General features: G+C 40.8%; 1 protein-coding gene and 1 long non-coding RNA gene across 3 annotated transcripts in view; one reads left to right on the top strand and one right to left on the bottom strand.

Annotated features, from left to right (window-relative positions):
• Positions 1-25165, bottom strand: part of MAML3 (mastermind like transcriptional coactivator 3) — a 395961-nt gene that overhangs the window by 62748 nt on the left and 308048 nt on the right. The gene's annotated exons all lie outside the window — the stretch shown is intronic.
• Positions 1-25165, top strand: part of LOC144381378 (uncharacterized) — a 48962-nt gene that overhangs the window by 17995 nt on the left and 5802 nt on the right. The window contains exon 2 of the long non-coding RNA XR_013446472.1: positions 18659-18719. This is a non-coding gene — a long non-coding RNA (uncharacterized LOC144381378). The remainder of the gene's footprint in view (positions 1-18658; positions 18720-25165) is intronic.

Raw genomic sequence — 25165 nt, forward strand, 5'->3', positions numbered from 1 at the left:
GGATCCTGCTATCAAGGACATGGATGGAGTTTTGCTATTTACGTGTTTAAAATATTAAACAGCAGAGTTCGTTTTAGTAAGGCTCTGGGCAGAAAGAAAATAAAACTGACAGCAGAGCTGTATTCCTAATTCCCCTGGAAAGGCTGTGAGGAGGAATAAAATGGTTACCAATGCTTGCTCTGGGATCAGAGTGTTCCTGATGACTGAACTGGGCAGTAAATGCAGCTTTTTATTTTTGTATGGAATATGGTGATCCCCACTGACAAGAACAGGTTGCATGTGGTTGCTGGGCTGTTGCTCGGCTGGGGTCGCACTGTAGAGTATTGTTTGGAAAGATCTCACCCAGCAAGAACAATATGGCTACCCAGTGCTTGAGGCGGAACATGGAGAGATCTGTCCCCTCATTCACATATCTCACTCATTTTTTTTTTATCTCTGTGATAAAACAAATGGATTTGCTGAATTTAACTGCTACTGGGAACTACTCTCTGTTTTAAGAAAGGTCCTTGATTGACAAATGAAGCAAGGGGCCATGTATGGTTTGCAAGCTTCTCCTATATGAGAGAAAGGGGACTGAATTTCAATTCTAATCGTAATAGTTACTTGCCACATAACCAGGGAAGGTCACTAAATCCAGTGCCTTAAAGTCATGGTGGTAAAATCTGGGTGTTGTGGGCAGCACTGTGTCCCCCACATTCACATGTTGAAGTCCTAACCCCCAGCTACCTCAGAATGCGACTGCATTTGGAGACAGTGCCTTTAAAGAGGTGATGAAGATGCAATGAGATTATTAGGACAGGGTGACTGGCGTCCTCATAAGAAGAGGAGATGAGGATACCAGCATGCAGAGAAGACCTTGCGAAGACCCTGGAAGAAGACGGCCAATCTACAGGCCAAGGAGAGAGGATTTCAGAAGAAACGAATCTTGCCGACACCCTGACCTCGGACTTCCAGCTTCCAGAACTGTGAGGAAATGAATTCCTGTTGTTTAAGCCCGTCAGCGCGAGGTACCCTGTCCTAGCAGCCCCGGCACTTCAAGGATGGGAGAAACAATGGTGGGGGGGAAAGGGGAGTTTCACAGGATTTGGAGGATTTCAGGCATCATTTTAGCTGATAGATCTTAGGAAGGGTGGCCCGTAAATCTCAGCCCAGATGCTAATTTCACAGGGACTGGGTGGAAATCAGGTTGTGTTTCTGTTGGCAAAACACCTGTAACACTGGACTTGCTCTTTAGCTTCCTGGTTTTAAGGCAGAACTGACATCTTGAACAGAGAAAATGCTGTGAAGGACCTATCTGGCCCTTCAAATAAATCTCTAGATTTTTGTTTGAGCCAATCAATCGGTTCTCCAAGGTGTCAGCTGGTAGCAGACAGATCTGTCAATACAACAGTATCGCCATCACCGGGCAGGTTGTGTTCGCAGCAGGAAGCAGGGCTCAGCAGTTACTTATATTTGGAAAATGGATAACCCGGGATTATGTGTTTCAGGAGATGAGGTTAAAGTGGGGTCAAGGGCCAGGTTAATGCTAGTACAGTTTCCACTGGAGAAGGAGAGCATGATGTATTGATTTCAGGGAAATGATATGTGTTTCTAGCCTTGCTTCCCAACCCTGCTTCTCATTTGCCCGGGGACGTTCCTTGGCAGAGTCCTAACACCCTGTGCCTTCTGGAAGCACCCCTGCCAGTTCTTGCTGTGGGAAGTGCTGAATCATGAGAGTGGAGCCGGAAGAAAATGAAATAATCTGTATGTAACTGAAACACGTACAGGACTCAGTTGGGTTCGGCTTTCTTCCGCTGGTGGCCAACAGCACTCAGCTAAGCCTTCCCCATTTTGTACACTGACTTGGTCCAGTATCCCACAGGGAACTTTCTTACACTTCCCTCACTCATTCTCAGCTGAACAGGCACAAATGTTAATGTAATTCTGTGCCCCTTAATCAAATACAAGGCCCCTCCCGGAACAGTGAAATCTACAACTTGAAGGAACACTGGTTAAAGATCATCTTATACCTTTGTTTAATATTCTTTTGTTGTTGTTGTTGTTGTTGAATTCTCCAAGTGTTGGCTTTTCGTATCATGGGACACTGGATCCAGGGAGGAAGTATCCCTTTCTAAGTTGTTATTCCTGCTCTCTGTATTACACCTCTTCTTCTTTCTCTCAAAATGCCATTTTCCAAGTCAGTGAGCTCACATAAATCCCAAGTCTCACAACTTTTTAAAAACTATTTTCAAGTCCCGTCTCTGGGATTTAATATCTCCTACAATAACCAAAACTGGACACAGAATGGCACTAATGTTTTATATGCTATCTTAAATTTTCTATATTATTTTTTTCTTTTAACCCCCAAGCATCCTATCGGCTTTTTAAATTGCTACTGCATTCCAGACAGATATTTTCCCCAAGTTATCAGCCACAACTCTTAAATTATTTTACTATGAGTTCAGAGCCTATCAGAGATTATGAGAAGTTTAGATTATTTTTCCCAGAGTGCATTATTTTACACTTAACCAAATTAAATTTCATCTGCTTTCACACTACCCAATCCCCTAGTTTGCTTAGCTTTGCCTGAAGTGTCTCATTACAATCCTTAATTTTTTATTAGCCGTGCCAATTCAAAGCTTCCTACTTAACTCTCTGCCTTACAGCTTTTGCCCTCTACTCTCTTCACACTTTTGGAAATCAGTGGGATTTAAAAGGTGTGGAATGAAGCGCAATTTGGTAAGATTCTATGCTAAGTGGTAGGTACAAGATCCCCACGAGTTAATGACAACGCTCTTGAAGGTGAGAAACCAGAGTCAAATTCAACCTCAAGAAGTACCTTCATTCCTATGCCGAGAAAAAGCGATCCTAAAATCTTCCCCATTTCATTTGGATATTATGTTAAAAAACTCAGATAGGAATGCTAGCTAATTTTCTCGTACAGCCACCCTCTGTTCTGGCTTCCTTTGAAGCCTGTGGTGACAGTAGGGAACCTGCCAAATTCCTGCCACACTCCTGTCCCTCCCCCCTCTTCTTCATGGTGGCTTTTCTTTCGATTGAATAGAAGGTAGGATCAGTTAGCTCACTAGATGCTTTTCTGTGGGTATTTCCTGCTTTCTCTCCTCAAATGGCAAGAGAAAGATAAATATATTGCATCTTGGCCCCAGTTCTTTGCTCCTAGCTGTCTCCAATCCTTTCCCCCACAGGGCCAAAAGAAGGGATATGGGGCCTAGCAGAATGAAATCCTTCCAATTTAAAAATTAACATTAAGGATGTTACCGTGTGGAAACAACCTGGGTGTCCGTCAGTGAATGAATGGCTAAAGAAGATGTGGTATATATATATACAATGGAATATTGTTCCACTTCAAGAAAGAAGGAAATCCCGCTGTTTGCAACAACTTGGATGAAACTTCAGGGCATTATGCTAAGTGAAATAAGTCAGAGAAAGACAAATACTGCGTGATATCGCTTATATGTGGAATCTAACAAAGCTGAGCTCAGAGAAACAGAGTGGTGGTCACCAGGGGCTGGGAGGTGGGGAAACGGAGATGTTGGTTGAAAGGAACACACTTCCAGTTATAAGATTAACAAGTTCTGTGCATCTAATGAACAACATGGTGATTACAGGTAATAATATTTTAGTATATACTTGAAGGTTGCTAAGAGAGTAGATCTTAAATGTTCTCACCATAAAAAAGAAAAGGTAATTATGTGACAGGATGGGGTGTTAGCTAATGCTAGGGTGGTAATCATTTTGTAATATATGAATGTATCAAATCAACATGTTGTATTCCTTAAACTTGCAATATTCTATGTTAATTACAGTAAAGTTGGGGGGAAAAGGGAGGCCAAGAAATTAAGTTTTGGTCTGTGTGAAGTAAGTGAAAGTTTGGGTAGATCTTTTTGGGAATTTCCTTCAAAGAGGGCATCTTTCCTTCTGTTCCTGGGAGTTCTGCCTGGAACTCTGATGTGATGGCTGGTACTCTAGAAGCTATTATAGACCATGAGGGTCACAACTTAGGCATGGCAGGGTAGAGAGCTAGAAGAGGCCTGAGTTCTTGATGACTTGGTGGAGCTTGCCAGATTAGCCCTGGATTGCATACTCCTATAGTTCCTCTATGAGAAAAAAAAACAAAAAAACTACGCTGCTTAAGCCACTATTGCATGGGTGGGTAGGTGAAGCTGGAGGTGCGGAACCTCTGTTATTTGCAGCAGGATTTAACTTTAATCGATACAGAAAGACTTGGCTTAGGTTTATTTCAAATAACCAAGACATTTGAATGCTAGAGACTGGCCTTAGAGGGCATCAGGTACAATGCTTTTAAATACAGTCCAGTTTATTTTCTTTCTTGAATACCTACTATGTGAAAGTCATGACTAAGTGCCACAGGGGAGACAGAATGCTGTGAAATACGTTGTTGTTTTTTTTTTTTCTTAAAGGATCTTTAATCACATAGCTGAAAATAATATAAGGCAGAATATGTCAAACGTCATGAAGGAGGAACTTCCAGTGTGCTGAAAAAAACACTGGGAAGGTTATAATTGATTAGGGGGCAGGGCGAGGTGCCTGGACCAGGGAAAGTTTCACAAAGGGTGCTTGAACTGAGCCTTGAAGAAGGGTAGCATTTCATAGCCAGGGTGGGCAGAGGGAAATGCAGTCAAGACAGAGGGAGCATCACGAGCGAAGAGCAGCGGAGAGCAGGGAAATCCGGTCTGTGCGTGGGAATGGCTGGGGCTCCATCCAGTGTGACCAAATGCACAGGGTAGGAAGGTGCAGCCAGGGTAAGGCCTGGGTGGGGGCTGAGAATCTGAGTCTGTAGGGTTTGGAATGTCCTGTAAAAAATGTTTATGTTAGTCTGGAAGTCCTGCGGAGCCATCAAAGTTTTCTGACCAAAAAAGTGATACATGATCATCTTTAAAAAAAAGTCTTGGAATACAGAAAATATTGGAGATCAGAGAGAACAACCAAGAGGTTAACTCCAAAGATATTTTACAAGCTCAACTAGGGCAATGTTGGTGAGTTCAGACACGAGGCGGGCATAGAAGGATCTGGATATGGGGGTTGAAGCTGACTGACCCTGAATGACTGAGAAGCTTGTGACGCTATTAACTAGATTTTGAATACGGTGAGTTTGAAGTGCTGGGGTAATAGTCTCAGAAGTCTAGCTGACTGTGGGAATGTAGGTTTGGAACATGGGACATTCAAAACTTGTTTGGAAGCTCAAGTGGAAAACTAATTACTCAAGCCTGCTCAACCGACAACTCCCTGAGGATGCTGGTCAAACAAATCTCTCGGAGGATGCTAGGAAGAGGCCGGGAGCAGGGAGGGATGGAGGGGCCGCCCATATAGCCTGTACATTTGGTCGACTCCACCTAAGTGACCAGTAGGGAGAGATAACATCTACATCTGAATGAAGCGGGGTGTCGGGGTACAGAAGTCCATCTAGAAGGCACTCGTTCTGAAGTGAAGGCTGCACATGCACATCGGGAGATGAAGGAGAAAGTGAAGTGTGGGGAGAAAAGGAGAGGCAGATGGGCCTCTGGTGAGCTCACCATTTTGTTTAAGGTTTGTGGAAAAGATAGAGTGGGGAAGACAGGCCAATGACAAAGACCTAGAACAAGCAGCAGGAAGAGAATAAGAAATGCCCTTGGATGCCCAAAGCTGGAAGCTTCCAGAAGGAAGATAACTTCCTTATGAAATAGCCATGGGGCATTAGAGAGGCTCTGGGCCACGGACTCAGTAGGGCATGGTGTGGATCCCAGGTCTGCTCTTTGTGCCTAGGTGACCTCAGGGAAGTTAGGTGCGTTCTGTAAATCTCAGTTTTGTCACACGAAATAACAGGGCACTAAAAACACTAACTTCTTCAGGTGTGTTAAGAATTATAAAAAGCTTAGTAGGGGACTTACCCTACGGTAAGTACTCAAGGAATACAAATCAAACAAACCAATAATGATAAAGAAAGCCCTAGGAATATATTATTTCCCACCCCCCCTTTTTTCTTCATGTGTAAATAAAACCACTTTTTTAATTGTGAAAAGTATACATAACAAAATGTATCACTTTAACCATTTTTAAGTGTACAACTAAGTGGTATTACTACATTCACAAAGTTGAACCATCACAACTATTTCCATAACCTTTTCATCATGCCAAAAAAACTCCATACCCATTACATCGTAACTGCCCTCTGTCACTGGTAACCACTGTTCTACTTTCTCATGAATTCACCTCTTCTAGGTCCCTCATATAAATAGAATCATACAATATTTGTCCTTTTGTGTCTGGCTTATGGAGCATAATGCGTTCATGGTTTTCATCCATATGGCAGCATGTGCAAGAATTTCATTCTTTTTAAAGGCTGAATAATATTCCATTGTATGTATATACCATATTTTGATTATCCATGAATCTGTTGATGGACGTTTGGGCTGTTATTATCTTTCGGCGATTGTGAATAATGCTGTACTTGAATAATCTTACATTAAAATCTCCTTAACCAACCAGCTTTTGACTAAGTTCCCATAGCGACATGGAGAAACTTGAAAATTTTTATCGTGTCCCTTCTTTTTCTTTGTTCTGGGAGTTCTGCAGGGAGGTTATATCATGTAAAAAGACCGTATTAACAAAAATTAAACAGAATTTTTGAATAGAAAAGTAAGTATCATGACATAAAATCAAGCTTAAATAAAAATTCAGATAGAATTTTGTTTAGGTATCTTTTTAACTCTTAATATGTACTGAATTTTAAGTTTTATCATAGAAATTTATTGTTGCATAAATCTTTAAAGTTTATAAAATGTAGTTTTATCCACTGTCCTTGAAGAAAATATAAGGGGCCCTTTATCCAAACAATGTCAGTGACTTATAAAGTTATACATTTTCTCTGAAACATAATAAAAAGAAGTTTTATAATATGTATAATTATTTCCTCCAGTGCACTTATTTATCTTTTAATTATCTTAATTTCAAGATGAGAGTCAAGGCAGCTTTACTTATAATACAGGGAAATGCCCCTCCTGAAGGTTAACCATCGGGCTGTTTGGCCATAAGGCACATTATTCCAAAATCAATATTATTCCAGAGCCTCGAGCGTATTTTACAGTGTTTCTAGTCCATTGTGTTCTAGCCACATGTTCTGTATCATTTCCTCCCCAACACAAGCTATTGTTAACAGCCAGCTCCCTGGCATTGTCATAGGAGAAGAAGGTGTTCCTTCCCAGAGCAGTGGCTGGGGACAGATGGACACAGCAATTACGGAGGCCCCATCTGCTAGGGAGGGCTGGATAGACTGGAAGCTCTAAACTTCTCGTCATTTGGGCCAATGCACGTTGTAGGCTGGAGAAGCATTAATGCAGGCACTGCTACATCAGTTTTGGCTGCTTTGAACAAATCAATTCAACACAGTCATTTACTGAGCACTTGTTAAGTCTCAGGCACTATGACAGGGGCCAAGCATGCAATTCTGCTCATGGAGATGTGGCGAGAGCAGAATGAAAACGTCATCACTGTCCCATACAGAGGGCTGACACTCAGGCTCAGGTATATTAAATCTGAAAGAGACCTGAGAGCTCATCGACCCCAATTCCCCCCTTGAAAGCAAGCAAATGGTATCTTTACAAAGAGTGTATTTACAACAGTATAGATGGCTTGGGACCAGAGATGTAGGCTGATATCTCAACACCAATTCAGGCTTAAAATATTTAAGAAAGATATTTTGTTTGACATTGATATATTCATGTTCCTTATAAATTCATATGCTCCGAATTACAAGCATTCTACAATAATACTATCTCACAACTGTAGAGAGGTTATGTGGATTAACCAAGATCACACAGCTATTCTGTTCCAGTCTGTGTTTTCAGATAAACAGCATTAAAAATGTCACGTACTTTGTGCTTTAAGCTACTCAGACACAAATAAGACTAATACAATGTCCTCAGCACCAGACAATGCCAAAAGCCCTTCTTTTTCTGATTACATGATTCTTAGACACTATTAATATTGCATTGGATGATAGAATTGTAGCTCTAGTAGAACTGATTTTCTTTAATAATGTTAATAAGGACCAGTGGGCATTATCTCACTGGTGAAATCCAGTCTCATTTAACTAAAGAAAGGATATGCATTTATTCATGTAACAGCTACCTGTTATGGTGAGTGCTCTTGAGTCATCTCTCCCTCAAGCCCATCTGGCCTAAAGAGTTATAGATTCATGGAAAAAGCACCAACCCAATCTGTTCACATCAGAGACTGGGAACAGGAAGACTCAAAGTGGCTGTGGGACCTCCCCAGCTCACAAATTCCTCTTGGGGAGCCATCACCACTGACTTTGTGGATCTGCCAGGCAAGGTATCAAGTTCTCCTCTCACCAAGGTATTTGCATATGGTCCACTGGCCAAGTGGACGCTCTTGCCCAGGTCTCTGAGTCTCCAGCAGATGGATGCAAGAATGGAAAACACTGGGAGTGGACTCAACCTAGTGGTGGCATCCTGAAAGTCTAAATACTGCTGCCTGTTAAAGAGCCTTAGCGTTGCTCTCATTCCCATGCTTTTCCAAGCATGGGTCTCCAGGGCTCTGGAATCTGTGGGCTACCTTACTAGCTTTAGCTTTTTTACATATATATATGTATGTGTATATATATATATACATATATATATACACATATATATGTATACACACACGTAATATTTAGAAAACATATTATATGATTATTATATTAAATATGATTATATTATTGAATGTAATTATATTATTAATATAAAATATTATATATGTAATATATATGACATTTTGCTAAAATTCATCTAAGTTGATTTTTACCACTTTTTAAAAAAGATTTTATTTATTTATTTGAGAGAGAGGCGGGGGGGGTGGGGAGAAAGCATGAGTTGGGGAGGGGCAGAGGGAGAAGCAGGCCCCTGCTCAGGAGGGGACTTGTGTGGGACTTGATCTCAGGACCCTGGGATCATGACCTGAGCTGAAGGCAGACGCTTAACTGACTGAGCTACCCAGGCACCCCAGATTTTTACCACTTTCTACCAAAGAACCTTACACACAATCTGAGCCCAGAAATGCAGATCTTCATCTCTGGAGGGTATTACAGACTTCATCTATAATTTGTTCATGTGTTATTAGCAAGCAACTACAAGTGAGTGTTTGAATGTTCCACCTATAGTGTCTACTGGTGGCGCACAACCCCAGAAGAATATTACTATAGTTGTGCACTGAGAATACATTACTTCCCTAATTAGAACGGAAAGGATGAAAGAAATAGCACTGCACATCTTGTCTACTCACCTTTTAACATTAACCCAAACTCCGTTGTCAGGAAGTACTCATTTAGCAATGGAACTGTCCTACTACATGGCTAATCAATGTCCGTGCCTGTGACCCCCAGCCCTGTTATGATCACAAGGTGACCTATAAATCATTATCAGAGAAATATTACATCATACTTACTTCATTTTAATGTAATGTGTATTTTGAAAATTTAGAATATTCATGTTCAATATTCTAATTACTCTAAAGAGTAACTAGAATTCCATATTTCCTTAGAATGCCAGATAGCAGACAAAGCCATCACATATCCTTGGCCAAAAAATGATGCTCTACCTGGGAGGGCTCCCCTTCTCTCTGGCTTGATGTGCAGCCCCAGGAGGGACACATGTAGAATGGTGAGGAGGGGGGCCAGTCACCTAGGTTGGATCAGCAAAATCAACCTATACGACCAAAGTGGTGGTGCCTGGTGTCCTCACACCCAAGCCGACTATGCACCAAATGCCCGGGTTCCTTACTCGCCCTCCCTCTGTTCCTGGCCCTGTCTATACATCTCCTCACAAGGCCTTAGGCATGCTGTTATTTCTAACCCTTTCCATCTCCACCTGAACAGATCCTTGACTCTATAATGTGAACCTCCATGACTTATGGAGCTGGCCTCCAGATTTTGGCCTCCGCTTGGTCTGAAAAAGCTCTCTTCCAGCTTTCAAACTGACTTCCTGTTGGAAAAACACTAGCCTCTCTGCTCCCTCTGTGGCTAAAATGCAGCTGGAGGGGGCACATCTGCATTCCATGCCGGAGGAGCACATCTATATTTGATTCTCACTGCTGGCACTGCCAACAGTCTTTGCTCCTCAGCAGCCAACATTATTCCTGTCTTCACGCTGCTTAATAGAGGGGGGTCAGGTGCCAAGAGGTTGCCTGCCCCGAAGGCTTCTTTTCTGAAGCAAGGTAGGAATTGGTGGCAGTGACACTTAGACACTCCCAAATAGCTGAAGTTTTCGAGGAAAAAAAATTATTCTGCCTCACCAATATAGTTCTCTCTCTTAGAGAGTGACTGAGATGGCAGCGATATTGCTTCTTCCCCAGGGCGCAGGAAGGGAAGCCACGTGAAGGTAGGTGAGGAGGCACAGCTGAAGTGATGGAAGATTTGCATCATACCTGTCAGGTATGTCAATAATCCATCCTGGGATTCAGGAGAGCCTGAAAAACTGTCTAACTTGAAATTTCATTAATAATACTAATAAAAAAAAAAGGCCAACCCGACGACAGCACTCACATCATGTTGAATTTCACAGACATTTTACTGAAGGAGACAACAAGCGGTAAATTTGGAAGCCTCTTCAAATGTAGACTTCTGGCTGTTGTTTTTTAAAAACAAAAGTCTAAGGATGTCAACTACATTTGAATGCAATTGAATGGGTCATGCTTTATGTGTCATGCGTATTATACATGAAATGTTTTTGAATGCATTTTAGTGAGTGTTAAGGGTGAAATTAGAATGGTCTCAAAATCAGAGGCAATTTCCTGTTAAATTGTCAAAGCTATTTTGTTATAGGAGCTTCTGGGGAATGTTTAAGGCACCACAGTTCTTGTATTTCCTTTCACAAGAAACCGAAAAGGTGGTGGAAATAGTTGAAGTCACATTTTCTAGTAAGGAATGGACTCCACTCTTCTCCATAACATAGAGAGATTCTTGGCATCAGGTTGACGAACCTCCCTACCATGGAGATGTAGTGTCTTGAAAGCTGCAGGCTGGAAATGAGCTTCTGTCTTTTTAGCGACAGTGTTAAATGAGGTTTTAAGCTGACCCCACTTACAAAATGTTGTGGTGTTGCTGTTGGGACATAAAACACTTCTGAAGGATCCTAAATTATTCTAGGACACGGTGGTCCACCGGTGTGTTCCCACACTATGCACATAGAAATACACCCACAAATCCAAACATTCTCTCTGTTTCCCATAGGCACAGACTCCCACCTCACACACCCACCCACCCCCCACCTGACCCCATGGTAATAAGTAAAATTGTATCTTCGGCCCAGGTGTATCACATTGCCAGCATCTGGCAGGGGAAGTTTTTAAAAAATATTTTATTTATTCATTTGAGACACAGAGACAGAGAGAGAGAGAGAGAGAGAGAGAGCATAAGCAGGGAGAGAGGGAGAGGGAGAGGGAGAAGCAGGCTCCCCACTGAGCCAGGAGCCCAATGTGGGGCTCGATCCCAGGACCCTGGGATCATGACCTGAGCCGAAAGCAGACACTTAACCACCTGAGCCACCCAGGCACCCCTGGCAGGGGAAGTTTTAAGGAGCACATGGAAACCTCTTCCCTGAGGTTGGAAAACTAGTTTCTCTCGGGCAGGCATTGTGAGGTGAGATCTCATTAGACATGGAAGTGTGGGGGCTTCATTGTTTGTTCTAGAATGCCTTTTCTATAATTTTTTTTATAAACAAAGGATAAGATCCATCTCTGACATTGAATCAGATTCGTTACGCATTATAATCCTTGGCTTACAGACATGATGGACTATTATGAGGCTTTAGGAACTGCTGATATCTGCTTGGGTTTTCGAGGGAGAAAAAACTTTGAAAAAAGAAGATATTTTATGCTTCATGTGCCTGACAAGGGTGTGTGGGGCCAATTTACAGCAGGGGCTTAATATATTTTTGATGAAAATTGCTGCAATGTGGCACACAGATTAAAGAGAAAACAGCTATTTTGTAATGGCAGCGGTAGATTTTGAAATGAAGCCCAGCTGGTACAAAAATCTTACATGGATTTTAAGAGACGCTACCCCCTTCCCATGCTTTTCAGTGCCAGTTAAAAGTCCTCCAGGCAGGAGTACCCTATCAGAGTTTTCTGTGGGCATGAACTCCACGGCTCCTTTAGAAGAATTGGTCCATTATAACGGAAAATCAAGTTATAGGACTGTGTTAAAAAACAAAAAAACCAACAAACATGGACTTGCACTGGCCATGGTTTTGCTCACTCTTCCAGCAGCTGTAGTAGACACCTAATATGAGATAATGAGCAGAGGCTACTTCTGTCCTTCTCCAGTAGTAACTGTAAAAAGGTTATAATATATAGGCTTTAAGGTGATCACAAATCAAAAGAGAAAGGAATGGACTCCACTCTTTTCTCCATAACAGAGAGAGATTCTTGGCATCAGGTTTACAAACCTCCCTACCACAGAGATGTGGTATTCACCAAAATTCACCAAAGCCAACCATAATGCTTGAGAGACAGCAAGCATGAATGGATGAATGAATGAATGAACAAATGAGTGAATGAACGGTGATTAGCACAAAGACTCAGTAGTTAGGTTTTCTGGATCTTATTTTACACTCGAGCACTGGACTGGGAGTCAGAGAACCTTAGGATGATTATCGAATTTCCCTTAAACTCAGTTTCTTCATCTGTAAAATGGGTCTGATAATCCACAGGACTGTTGAGATGCCTAAAAGTGATAATGTCAAAGTGCCTGGCACAGTGCAGGTGCTTCATATTTTATTGAAACTGTAGATTTCAACTTGTTTTTGTAACAGAAGAGAATAATATATATGCCATGTGAAACTTCACAGTTTTATACTTTACTTCCTACTTATAAAGTTAGCATTATTTTAAAGCAGTGAAAAACATAATAGATACATAAACACGTTGATATTTAACTAATTAGAATCTGGCTAAGGGGTGGTCCCGGCCAGCTGAGGCGATGAACAAGTCAGTAGGTTCATGCTGTGGGACATGGTGGGGCTTTGGAGTCGGGAGAGTGTGGTGAGAGGCCAAGGTTAGGATCACTTACAATCTAACAACATCAGGTGGCACTGACTAGATAAACCTAGAAAGTGACATGGGACAGCTGACCCAGTTTCTGCCAAGTCAAGGGCATGTAAAACAGAGGTGAGGCGATATACTGCTCCAGATTAAAGGAGACAGAATCCAAGCACCACATCCTTGGTGGAAATCCTCCCATTCTCAGTAGTGAGGGGTTGCTGGCTAGTTGGTGACCACCCAGAGAGGCAGAGGTCAAATTCAGGTGTAGTTGGAGTTTGCTTTAAAAATACTTCAGCAAAAGGTGGGGCGCCTGGGTGGCTTAGTCAGTTAAGTGTCTGACTCTTGATTTCAGTTCAGGTCTTGATCTCGGGGTCATGAGTTCAAGCCCTGCTTCGGGCTCCACACTGGGCATGGAGCCTACTTATAAATAAATAAAATTAAAATACTTCAGCAAGAGGAAAAAAAAAAAACAATAAATGAAATAAACATGCCTCCCCTCCAAAAAAGAGACTTAAAGATGTAACACCTAAATGCAATAGGTGGACTTTGTTTGGATCATGATCAACCATAAAACCAATCATAATGGACATTTTGAGGCCATGTTAATATAGACTAAACAATTACTAATAACCTAAGTATGATAACAACATTGTGTTTACATAAGAAAATATCCGTATTTTAGACCTGAATACATACATATATATATATATATATATATATATATATATATATATATACACACACACACAAAATGTAGGGGTAAAATGACCTGAGGCCTAGAACTTGCTTTAAAAAACTTCAGGTTTAAAAAAAAAAAAAAGGTGGGAGGGATTGATTGAGGAAGTGTGGCGATACCTTGATAAGTGAATTTGGGTGGTATGTATATGGGAGTTCATTATAGTAGTTCCTTACCATTTGCTTAAAGTTTTTCATAATGAAATAAGAACAAAATAATTTACTCTTTCTGAGATTTGGTGCCAAAGGTTTAAAATCAGTGATATGCCTTAGGGTGAGTCATATGAAATAGCCATTTTTGTGGATCAAAACAAGTTGAATGTCAGCAACTTAATATGCTTCAATCCAATCCGACCCAAAGATGCTCCACGTGCCTTTCATTTTTGACATTCTATCCATAATCCTAGGCAAAGCCAAACTCTGAACACAGCTCCATGTCCAAAGTTGTTGGGACAATACTCTACAGGGATGGGTGCAAGGACTTAAGACAGTTGACGAGCCACCTTCAATAACTCCTTCTCATATAACTGTAGTGCATTTGTCCAAATTGAAAGGCAAGGGTCCCAACTAGACCTGGAATGTAGCTTTAGAATTTTCCTCAGTTCTGTCACATGAAAAGTAGTTATCCATCACCAGGAACCTTTGCATCTACCTTTAAAATGGGGATATCAATGCTACTTTTCTCACAAATTAGTTCAAGTTAAAGTGAATTTTTAAGAGGTTCACTTTTTAAATTTTCTTTTGAACCTCTCTAAAATATGAAATGCAAAGTGTGAAATATAAGTAAAATCCCGCCAAATTTCCTTGCCTTTGGTAGCCCTCATCTTACTTCCTATAAAGTACAATGGAAAGATAAACACAAAAGTCGGAGCTGTTACCTGCCTTGACATTTTTATGGTCAAACCCACCAATCACTGGTCACAATGTGCTTTCCTGATGTGATCTACCCCAGGATTCTTCCTAATACAAGTATAGCATGGCTCAGTCTATGAGGTAAGACAGATCAGGGCCAATCCCATAAAAATATGCTTCCTCCAAGAGTGGACATAGAAACCCTCTGAGACTGACATGCTGCCAGTTTCTAAATTTAATCCAGGGCCTCACCTCCAAAAGTAAAGAAAATAACAAAACTGCTTTTGGTATTGTACTTTAAAATAGGGAAGGTTATCCAATTTAACAGGATGTATAAGCAGTTCCTTTTAAATCCTGATCCTCTACCAGGACCATTTGTGACCTTCACCCATTACATTTTATAATTTTAAATATCCCCACAAGTTTATCTCTTTATCTGAACTGGGCAGATTAGAAGCAGCTGAATCTGTTGGTCTATAAGTAATTAGTTTAGGCAGTTAAAGAAGCCTAAACTTATGGGTAAGGTTTTGAGTTTCTTTCCAGAGCTTTCTTCTCTGTCCCATGGTTAATAAGAGCATTCCAACCCCAGCCAGCCTTGCTGTAACCCCTGCTCACCCTAGGTTCAAAGACTGGGTGAGAATATTGAAAAGCATGAGGTGAGTAGGTGACTAGGGCAATTTTTTGTGTGTAAAGTACTACCCAGAACGAAATGACCAACTTCTAAAATGAATCACTTCTATGAGTTATAACCATTTCTGTTTGTTTGGGGTCAACAGTCCTTCAAGCGATTCTTGCAAAGAAAAACATCCCAACACTGTATATCAACCCAATGCTACAAATTGTCTAATGATAAAGGTGGCTGTTCCACTGTCAAGGTTGAAGCAACTGAACTCAGAAAATAACTAGACAAATGTTCACGGATACAGTGTGCGCGTGCGCGCATGTTAAGGAAAAATAGACGGTTAATTTAAACCACAGGCAGTGGGGAGGAAACTCAAAAATCCAAGGGAGGCACTTAACTAAGCTCTTTCTGTCCTCATAAGACAGGGCAGATCAGGTTCATGTAAGGAAAGTAGGAAGGAAGCTTGTAAACCAGAAACAGGATGAGACTGGGACACAGAAAGGGAGGGAAGGGGTTTGAGGCCCCTCTTGGCCCCAGGTTAAAGTGATCTGTTTCTTCTGTTCTGTAGAAATTAAAGACTGGACTTTTGAATCGAGCAGTGCCCCCGCTCCATCGAGGACAAAGCACAGCTACAGCTGATTTCAATTGTGGTCCTTTACAGTTATTTTTTCAGAGGGCGGGCTCCCCGTAAGCCCCGTGACTCATATTTAAACAGAAGCAAATGCACTTTAATATTTACCCTCTCAAGTTTCAGAAGAAATAAAGGAAATAGGAGAAAAAAGGGACTATGAGACCAAATATTTATAATATCAAGAAAAAAATGTACATTTTTTTGTATGAAACGTAACTGCACTGTGAAAGACTGTCTATTCTTCCATCATACTAAAGAATATATATTATTATAGTATTAAGTCTATGACAAAAATTATTTTCATTTCAGAAAAGAGTAGCCAGGTTGTTTTTTTTTTTTCAGACCTTAACAGCATACATTTTTTTTTTTAATGTTACACGCACCACCCAATATAAATATTCTTAAATGTTTTCCTGTGAAGGTTGATGAGTGCAGTGATTTAGGAGTCGTCAGAACTGGAAGAAGGCCATGTCTCTGTCTAGATTTGCTTCGTGATTACCTGTCCCATCTTCCTTGAGAAGGCAGAGAGTCCCATGGAAGACTGTGTGTGTGGTCTCAGCAAAGCAAATTTACAAAGATGTTGCCTTTCTAGGCTATAAACTCCTGTGTATGGGGCTGTCTTGAATACCTGTGTACTTAGTAATTACCTGGATGATGAGAATAAATAAAGATGAAAAACAGTGGAATAAATAACTCACTAAAAATGATAAAATTTCTGTTTTCAAAGTTGTACGGAGGGGAAAGAGATTTTAAAAAGGTGAAAAGAGAGAGTACCGCGAAGCTTCAGTTGTCAGAGGGCCCTTACCCACGAGGAAGGTCTTCTTCCTAGGAAGACTGCACGCACAAGACACAACAGAAAGAATCAGAAAGGCCTCTGATTTGTTTTCATTTGAAAACTCAAAGTCAGCTTTCATTTTTGAAAGGAATGAAAGATAATGACTCAAAATACGGCAGACTAGTTTTACAAACAGCCATTTGCCCAAAATGAATAATAATTTTGGATGATGAGTTGTAAACAACACTGATTTCATTTATTTTGCAACTAGTAATCCTGTTGAGGAGAGACAGGGCTGGCAAATTGTTTGAGTTATCTGCAATGTTTTTGGCCCTTATTTGGAAAGTTGGAGGAAATCCTGGCAGAGAGAAAAAAAAATAAAATGACATTTTGATACTTGTAAAGAGCTCTATCCAGGTAGGGAGATTTTTCGGTGATCTGGTCTGGTGCTTGTTGGGCTTCAGATGTGCCTGGGCTTGGCTGATGGATCAAGCTGGAATCTGCTTAGTTCTTGGAAATAACCAGGTTTCAAAGGGTCCCTAAAAGCCCACTATGGGATAGGACAGTTTCAGTGGCAAAGGTGGCCTTTAGCACAGGGTTATGATCATCATCAGACCTTTTCCTAAGAGGGCATTGAGTGCTTTCCCAAGGAGAGGCATGGCTCCCAAAGAGAGTTGGCAGATAAAATATAGGACACTCAGTTAAATCTGAATTTTAGATCAACAATGTATACGAACACATCTACACACATATTAAAAAAAATTGTTATTCATCTGAAATTCAAATTTAACTGGGCTTTCTGTTGTTTGTTTTCTAAAATCTGACAACCGTACTCCCAAGCTAAGGGAATTCACCACAGGGGAGGGTCGGGCTGCATTGCCCGTGTGGGTGATGAAGACCTGAGGCAGGAGTGGGGGCAGGGGAAGGAAAGAGAAGCAGCATACACCGTGGGCTCAGAAACCCAGGGCTTTTTTCCCACCAAAAGGAAGGCCATAACAGGTATGCCCTAGTGAGGATGGCAAAACTGAGGATGGATTTTAGACTGAAATCAGCATCCAAGGGAGGCCCAAATGTAAGGCAGCAGGAACAGGGTACGTGTGTACCCACATGGGCATGCATGTCTGTTCATGTCTGCTTCTTTGGAAATTCCAGACAGCAACGATGGCTTAGCATCAGCAGCAGAGCGAATATCTAAGGTGGGAAAGTTGTTCAGTGAGAAGAAAAGATGTTCAACAGGAGTATAGTCTTGTCAAGAGTTCATTCCCAAATACAGGGCAGGTGGCAGCAAGTCTAGGCTCCCCAGATGCCCAAGAGACCTTGACAGAAGGTGGCCAGAGAGACAGACTGCCCCTTCAGGATGAGGTTGGGTGTGTGGACCAGGGCGTTGCGGTTGGGTTATTTCTACACACCAATGCTTTCTTTTGCTGTAGAGTTTCCATCCTAGGGCTCAGATCAGCATCAGAGCACTTCCAAATCCCAATTCCTAGTTCTGGGGAGCTCTGACCCTTCAGCTCTGCTGCAATCCAGTTGGTCCTGGTTGGGGTAGGTAGGGCGCAGGATGGAGAGAATGAGGATGTCCTGTAGCTGGGGACATTTGTTATGAGCTGGCTGGTCTTGAAGCTGACTAGAACCTCCTCCTGGAAATGAGTATACACCTTCTAATGTGCATTTCTCCTGTGAGTGCCTGGCAGAGCTGGGTAGGTGTCTGTCACTGGGCCCCTTTCTCTCTCTCCTTGGTTCCTCATCTCTTCTATCCAGGGGTTTCTGCTGAGTTTGTTCACTGTTTGTTTTCCCACGAACAACTCACTTCTTTTTGCCTTCTGCTGTGCCTGTCTTCCTTGCATTACCTTAGCTTTGGCTTCCTGTTTTACCTTTTGTTTATTCATTCTCTGGATACTTTTCTACATTTCCCTCTATCCACTATATTGGAATAATACAAATTGCCAAAGAAATACACCATCATTATATTCTCTTAAAAAATCAAATTGAATAGAATTGTTTGTTACAGGCCCAGAGTCTTCCAGGTATGGGTATCAGAGGAAAGGGGTCAAGTCCTGGCCGTGCTGATGGTAAGTGTGGGCTTCCGAACCACTCCCTCCTTCATTTTAAAAAATGAGGATAATCATTTCTTCTAAATAGGGCTGTTGAAAAGGTTAAATAAAAGGTATATTTACACATTAAATATGATGTTGTAAAACTGCTTTGGAAACTGAGTAGCACTTTTCAAATATAAGTATTATTACTTAAATGACAAAAAATGTCTTAATGCTTAATTGTACTCTATAGCAAATAGTGTGAAATGAACATGTTATGGTGTTTAGAAATTATACAACTACTCTTCTTCATACATGCTCCCCTCCCAAATACCCAGATTAGTGGTTCTTCCAAGATGCTTCCTATGAACAGGTGAACTCCTGTAAAGTTTTAGGACCAGTTTAAAATGCAGCGCTGGCAGACACAGGTTTTAAAAAAACTTTTTTTTTTTTTTAAACCACAGTTTACCATAATCCTTCAAACGTAATAGCTTACCATGATTTGGAAAAAGTAAAGATTTTATAAAGCAAAACAAAACAAAAACCGGAACCCCTACGATGAAGTTCTAAGAGTTATCTGTTCTTTCTCCGAGGCGTATCATCATAAAGAGCATTTCTCTCAGCAGGTGTTTGGGAGATGTGTAAGTTAATGACCTTGTCTGCTATCAAAGCAGTGGAGAGGGCAGTTAGCACAGGGGGCTGGCCCCGATGCAAGCTGAGATGTTTGGTGGATACAAGGTGGCAGCTGAAAGCTGTTCATGCTACCACATCCTTCCACGGTACTTCTTCATCTGTAAGTCCCCCAGAGCCATGATGAAAACAATAACTACCACTCCCCAGCACTTGAGAGTTTATAAAGTACTTAGGTATATATATATACATATACACATTGTTTCATTATATCCTCATTAAAACTGTATGAAATAGGTCGTAACTCCTGCAACTCAATTTCATAGAAGAGGAAACTGAGGCCAGAGTTGAACAGCTTGTTCAGGGTGATACAACTAGTGAGTCCAGAGCCAAATCTCAATTTGGGGCCTTAGTTCCAAATTCCACACTAAGTTCCAAAACCTAGTTCACACGGTGCACGCACATCGGGTGTACAGGGATATGACAGAACCTTCCTACGTGTGTGCAAAAAGGTATCACTGAAAAAGCTGAAGATCAGGAGGCCCAATTTCCTGCCTTGGCCCTGCCCCAGAAGGGCTCTGTGCCCAAGAGCATGTCTCCTCAACAACTTGGTCCCCACCCCCCTTTTTAAAATCTCATCTGATCAGTGACAGACTTGGAGTAGCCCAGTCATTCTCAACTTTTTTTAGGGTCTTAACAGTTGGCAAGCACATAAAATTCAGCCACAGCCTCTCCCCACAGAAAAATACACACATGAAAATACACACACAAACACAATCTCACTAACAACTTCAGGGCATTCACGGATCCCAGCAAGACAAGATAACTTCGGGGGCACCTGGCTGGTTCAGTCGGTAGAGCATGTGACTCTTGATCTCGGGGTCGTGAGTTCGAGCCCCATGTTAGGTACAGAGATTACTTAAAAAAAGACTAGATGACTTTGGCTAGCTCTTTTTAAGGTCTAAAAGCTCTAAAATTCTATAATACATTCCCTTTCTATAAACATGTTAGTTTATATATGCATATAGTCTCATTTGCATGTGTAAATTTAAGTATTACTATACTAAAATATCTACTTTTATACTGGAAAAATGTGTGTTTTTAGAAATCAAAAGAAAAGTTTCACTGAGGTAAAACCTGAGATACGACTTGGAGAGAAGTATGACTGAGAAGTAGGGAATAATGTATCTAGAACACTGCCATTTAGTAAAGACAAATAGCAATGTGTTTAAAAATGGATTTACTATAGACACGAAATTCATTTATTTCTCACTTAGTCAAAGAGTGGTATATTATTAAGGTTAGTCATTGATGGTAATATACAAATAGCAGTTGGATATTTCTTGTCTGAGAAATAATACCTTAAAATGGGTTAATTTAATCCAATTAGTTTTCAGATGGAAATTATTTAATTACTAATGACTTCTAGCTTGTCAGGTTCTGTTGGGGTTTCTCATAGTCTAACCTCAATTTAGCTAATCAGGACCCTCCTTTTAAAAATGCCACTTTGTGATGATTTCAGAAACAGAAATAATTAAACACTTGAGTTACCCAGAAATAACCTTAATAAGAAATGAATAGGAACTATATGAAGAAAATTAGAGAATCATAAAAGAAGACTTGAATGAATGGAGATAAATTTCATACTCCTGAATGGGAAGACTATACACTGTAAAGAAGTCAATTCTTCCTGAATCATTCTATAGATTTAGTGTAATTCAAATCAACATTCCAGAGGGATTAGTTTATAAATTTAATGAAATGTTTTATAGTCATTCTGGAAAAATAAACTGGGAGGAAGAGCGAACGCAGCTAAAGACAAGCAATGTGAACTGTGCAAAGTTACTATAAAGCCAGAGTAATTTAAAATTGTGCTATTGATGTAAGAATTGATGGGTCAATGGAAGGGAAATGATAGTCTAAAAAGACATCTTAAGAATTCGTTGTGTGTTAAAAATAGAGAGAAAGGAAGGATTATTAAATAAATAGACAAGAATTGAGAGAAAAATTTGAAGATAAATCTGCCCCTCACAACTATACCAAAATAGATTTTCTGAAAAGCATAAAATTAACTGTAAAAAAATGAACTCCAAAAACATTTAAAAAGTCAATATTTAATGATTTTCACATAAAGTCTTTCTAAGTATAAAATAACTGGAATTGATAAGAGAAGAGGTTAATAGTTTTCATTACATAAAAATGTTAAAATTGCATATAAAAAAGCCTTAAAAATTAAGAGGTAGATTAAAAACTGGGTTAAAATATTTGCAAAAAATGCAAATTTTAATATGTAAATTTTTAAAAAGAAGAAATATCCCATTCTAAAAGTGGAGAATGGGCATGAATAGAAGACAGTTCATGAATGAAAAATACAATTGAGACAATAATTCTTTTTTTAAAAGATTTATTTATTTATTTATTTGAGAGAGAGAGAGAGAGCACGTGCGCGAGTGTGCATGAACAGGGGGTGGGGGAGGGCGGGGGTGGGGGAGGGACAGAGGGAAAGGATCTCAAGCAGACTCCCCACTAATCCCACAACCCCAGATCACGACCTGAGCTTAAACCAAGTCAGGTGCTTAACCCACTGAGCCACCCAGGCACCCTTAGCCAATAATTCTTAACAAAGATGTTCAATCTCACTAATGATCATACAATGCAAATTAAAATGGCAAAATACATATTTTCTACTATTATATTGTTAAAAATTTTTTAAGTTCATGGGCACCTGGATGGCTCAGTCAGTTGAGCGACCCACTCTTGGTTTCAGCTCAGGTGGTCATCTCGACATCTTGAGATCTGGAATCATGGAGTCTACTGGAGATTCTCTCCCTTTCCCTCTCTATCCGCCTCTGCTCCTATCCCTGCCTGCAGTGTGCACTCTTTCTCTCTCTCAAAGAAATAAATAAAATCTTAAAAAAATTTTTTTAAGTTCGTAATTCTTAAAGCTGGAAAGGGTATGGAGAGAGAGCTCACCCAAATGGTGAGTATAAATTGATAAAATCTTTCTGAAAACCAATTATACAGCTCATGTCAAGATCTAGAGAATTGTTAATAACTTCTAACCCAGAAATCCCTCTTCTACGAATCTATACTATAACAGTAATCAGAAATTCCACTGAAGATTTGTTTACAAGGATGTTCATAAACAAAAAAAGGTAAACAACTAAAATGTTCAACAATTGAGGACAGATTAAATTTTAAATAATTTATGGTATAGTCATACCAGGGGAAATTATGCAGGCATTAAAAATCATGTTTTATAAATAATGTTTAATGACAAAAAATTCTCAATAAAATGATAAGTGAAAAAAGTAAGACACAAAACCAAATGCTGCATGACTTAAGGCTCTATATATCAAAGCCTTATATTAGTCTTACATGCATAGAAATGACTAGAATGAATTGCTTCAAATGATATTGAAGAGATCATCTTGGATGGCACGATTATGCACGATTTAAAAAACGTGTTTATTTTTAAAACATTTCTGAGATAAGCATATTTTTTGCATTATAATATAATGTAAAAAGTAATTCGCTGAAATTCATCACGATAATTTAGAGAGATAATATATGCTCAATGGCAAATGAAACTAGATGCTTCATCACCTGGCTTCCATACCTGTTTCTGTTTTCTCTATGACCCTGAACAAGTCACTTAACTTTCTCTAAGCTTCGGTTTCTTCAGCTTAAAAATAGCGACTGACAAGACCTCCCATATGGAAAGCTGCTTTGCAAACTGTAAACGATCATACAAATATAAGCTATTATCATTGTGTGTGTGTGGGGGGAGCTGAATTTAGAACCACAACCTAAACAGACCTTCTAAATTAAAGCAAAAATGTACTAACCCATATCTGTAGAAGCCTTGATCCTAGAAATCTTAAAATACATGTACTTGTTTCAAGGAACCATCTTTGGTCCATGTACAAACATATGCTGATCTGTAATGACTGGCTTGGTAGCCCAAAGAGGAAGGATTAATTACTTCTAGAGTGATGGCTGAAACAGGTAAGAGAAAGATCCAACCCAGGATGGGCTGAGCTCAGACTCCGCAGGATACTCCAAATGAGCATACACATACCCCAAACATCCTGCGCCTTTGTGGCAGAGGTGACTTGGGGAGAACGCACCTGGCGTTATGTCTGGAGTACACCAGGTGGAGCATAACTCTTTGCCGCCACCTCACTCTCCTTTTGAAGTTAGAAAGTTGGTGTCAAATAAATTGCAAAATAAATAAACAAGGTTGATTTTACCAGTAGCTTGACAAAGGTGAAATGGGCTCTGCGCAGATGGGGATATACCACATAAATGGCACCTTCCAAGTCTGATATTTCTTCTTATCAAACAAAACAAATGACTGTGAATTCTAGCTTGGCAGGTTCCACGTTTGTGGTAAGGGCAGACAGCTCTGACTCACAGCTAGGGCTAGTTGGCAGGACTGAAGGTGGCACTGGGAAACGCCCACTTTTCCACTCATGTCTAGCTTTTTTCCCCTCACTTCCTCTTCTCTATCCATGGTCATAATGCTGAGGAGAGTTATAACTTAGGGTGTGGGGAGAGGGGCAAGGCATTCATCTGTCACAGAAGCTCCGCAATTTTCCTGGCTTTTCAAGCTGTGCTCATAACACAACACTGAACTCTACTCATCCATCATTCATTCATCCATCTATCCATTCACGTATTCATTCATCCATCCATTCAGTCTTCAAACAGCTATGTGTGCCTACAGAAGCCCCCGCCACCCCCATCTCTGGTGGCCTCAATATTTTCAATGAACGTACACCAGGGTACAAGTGAAGGGCGTGCAGCCCCGGCCTGTGCCAGCCGCTGCAGGCACCACACCACTTCCAAGCCCTGTTATTTGATTATCACCATCTTTATTGGCCACAGAGGGGAAGGGATATTATAGCTTTGTGGCTTTTGAGAGTTCGGTCCTTAGTGAACTGCCAAGCCTCAGCAGCAGCTCCCAGATCACAGTGTGGGGGATTTTTATGACCACATCTCAGCTCTCACCAGAAAAGGCAAAAAGGAGGAAGCAGGTGACACATCATAGAACACACAGCAATGGATAAGCCTAACAAAGCCAAATCATAACCATCCCCCTCTTACCTTTGTGTTCTCTCCCTCCCACTTTTCCTGTCAACCCTCCCCAGAACCCCTCCCAAACTGTACTCCAGAAGAATTTAAATTGGCTCAAGCTCAAAGAGAAGGAAACATAAAACTGACTATTCATTATTCTGTGCCATGCTCTTTTTTTTTTTAATATGGCTCAACGAGCCCACCCCAGTGTGAGCAACTCCTGAGAAGAGGGGGTGTACATGTGGGTGCACGTGCATGTGTGTGGGACAAGCCAGAGGCGATGGCACTGTGTGTGTGTGTGGGGGGGGGGGGAGAGTGTCGGTGTGTGATTCCCCCCCTCTAACTGCGGAGCCTGAGAGGCACTCCTCTCTCAGAGCAATTACTACAAATGATTTATGTGGCCAGTCAAGAGGGCCTGCCAGGGTTCTTATTTCATCTCCAGAAAAAGGAACTCTGCTGGAATGTTATCAGGGAGTTTGGGATTAAACTGACAGCTGCCTTTTGTTTTCCCTGTGAAAGAGCTTCTCCTTTGGACTGTGGCATTTGGTTCCTACGCAGAGAGCCAGCACTCAATGTAGGCAAAGACCAGCTAGAGAAGGGCCACAAAGGAAAGAACACATTTGTAAATGGGAGAGGTTTCTTTCTTTTCCCTTCTGTTTTTCTCTTAAGGGGATGTGCTCCTGGTTGCTGGTTTTAGAAGGCAGCATGGCTCATGCGAGATTGGAATATTGGTTTTTGTTTTTTTCACTGTAACAGAAACAGCCACAACACCA

Source organism: Halichoerus grypus, chromosome 3 (genome assembly GCF_964656455.1).
Source record: "Halichoerus grypus chromosome 3, mHalGry1.hap1.1, whole genome shotgun sequence".
NCBI classification, from domain to species: Eukaryota; Metazoa; Chordata; class Mammalia; order Carnivora; family Phocidae; genus Halichoerus; species Halichoerus grypus.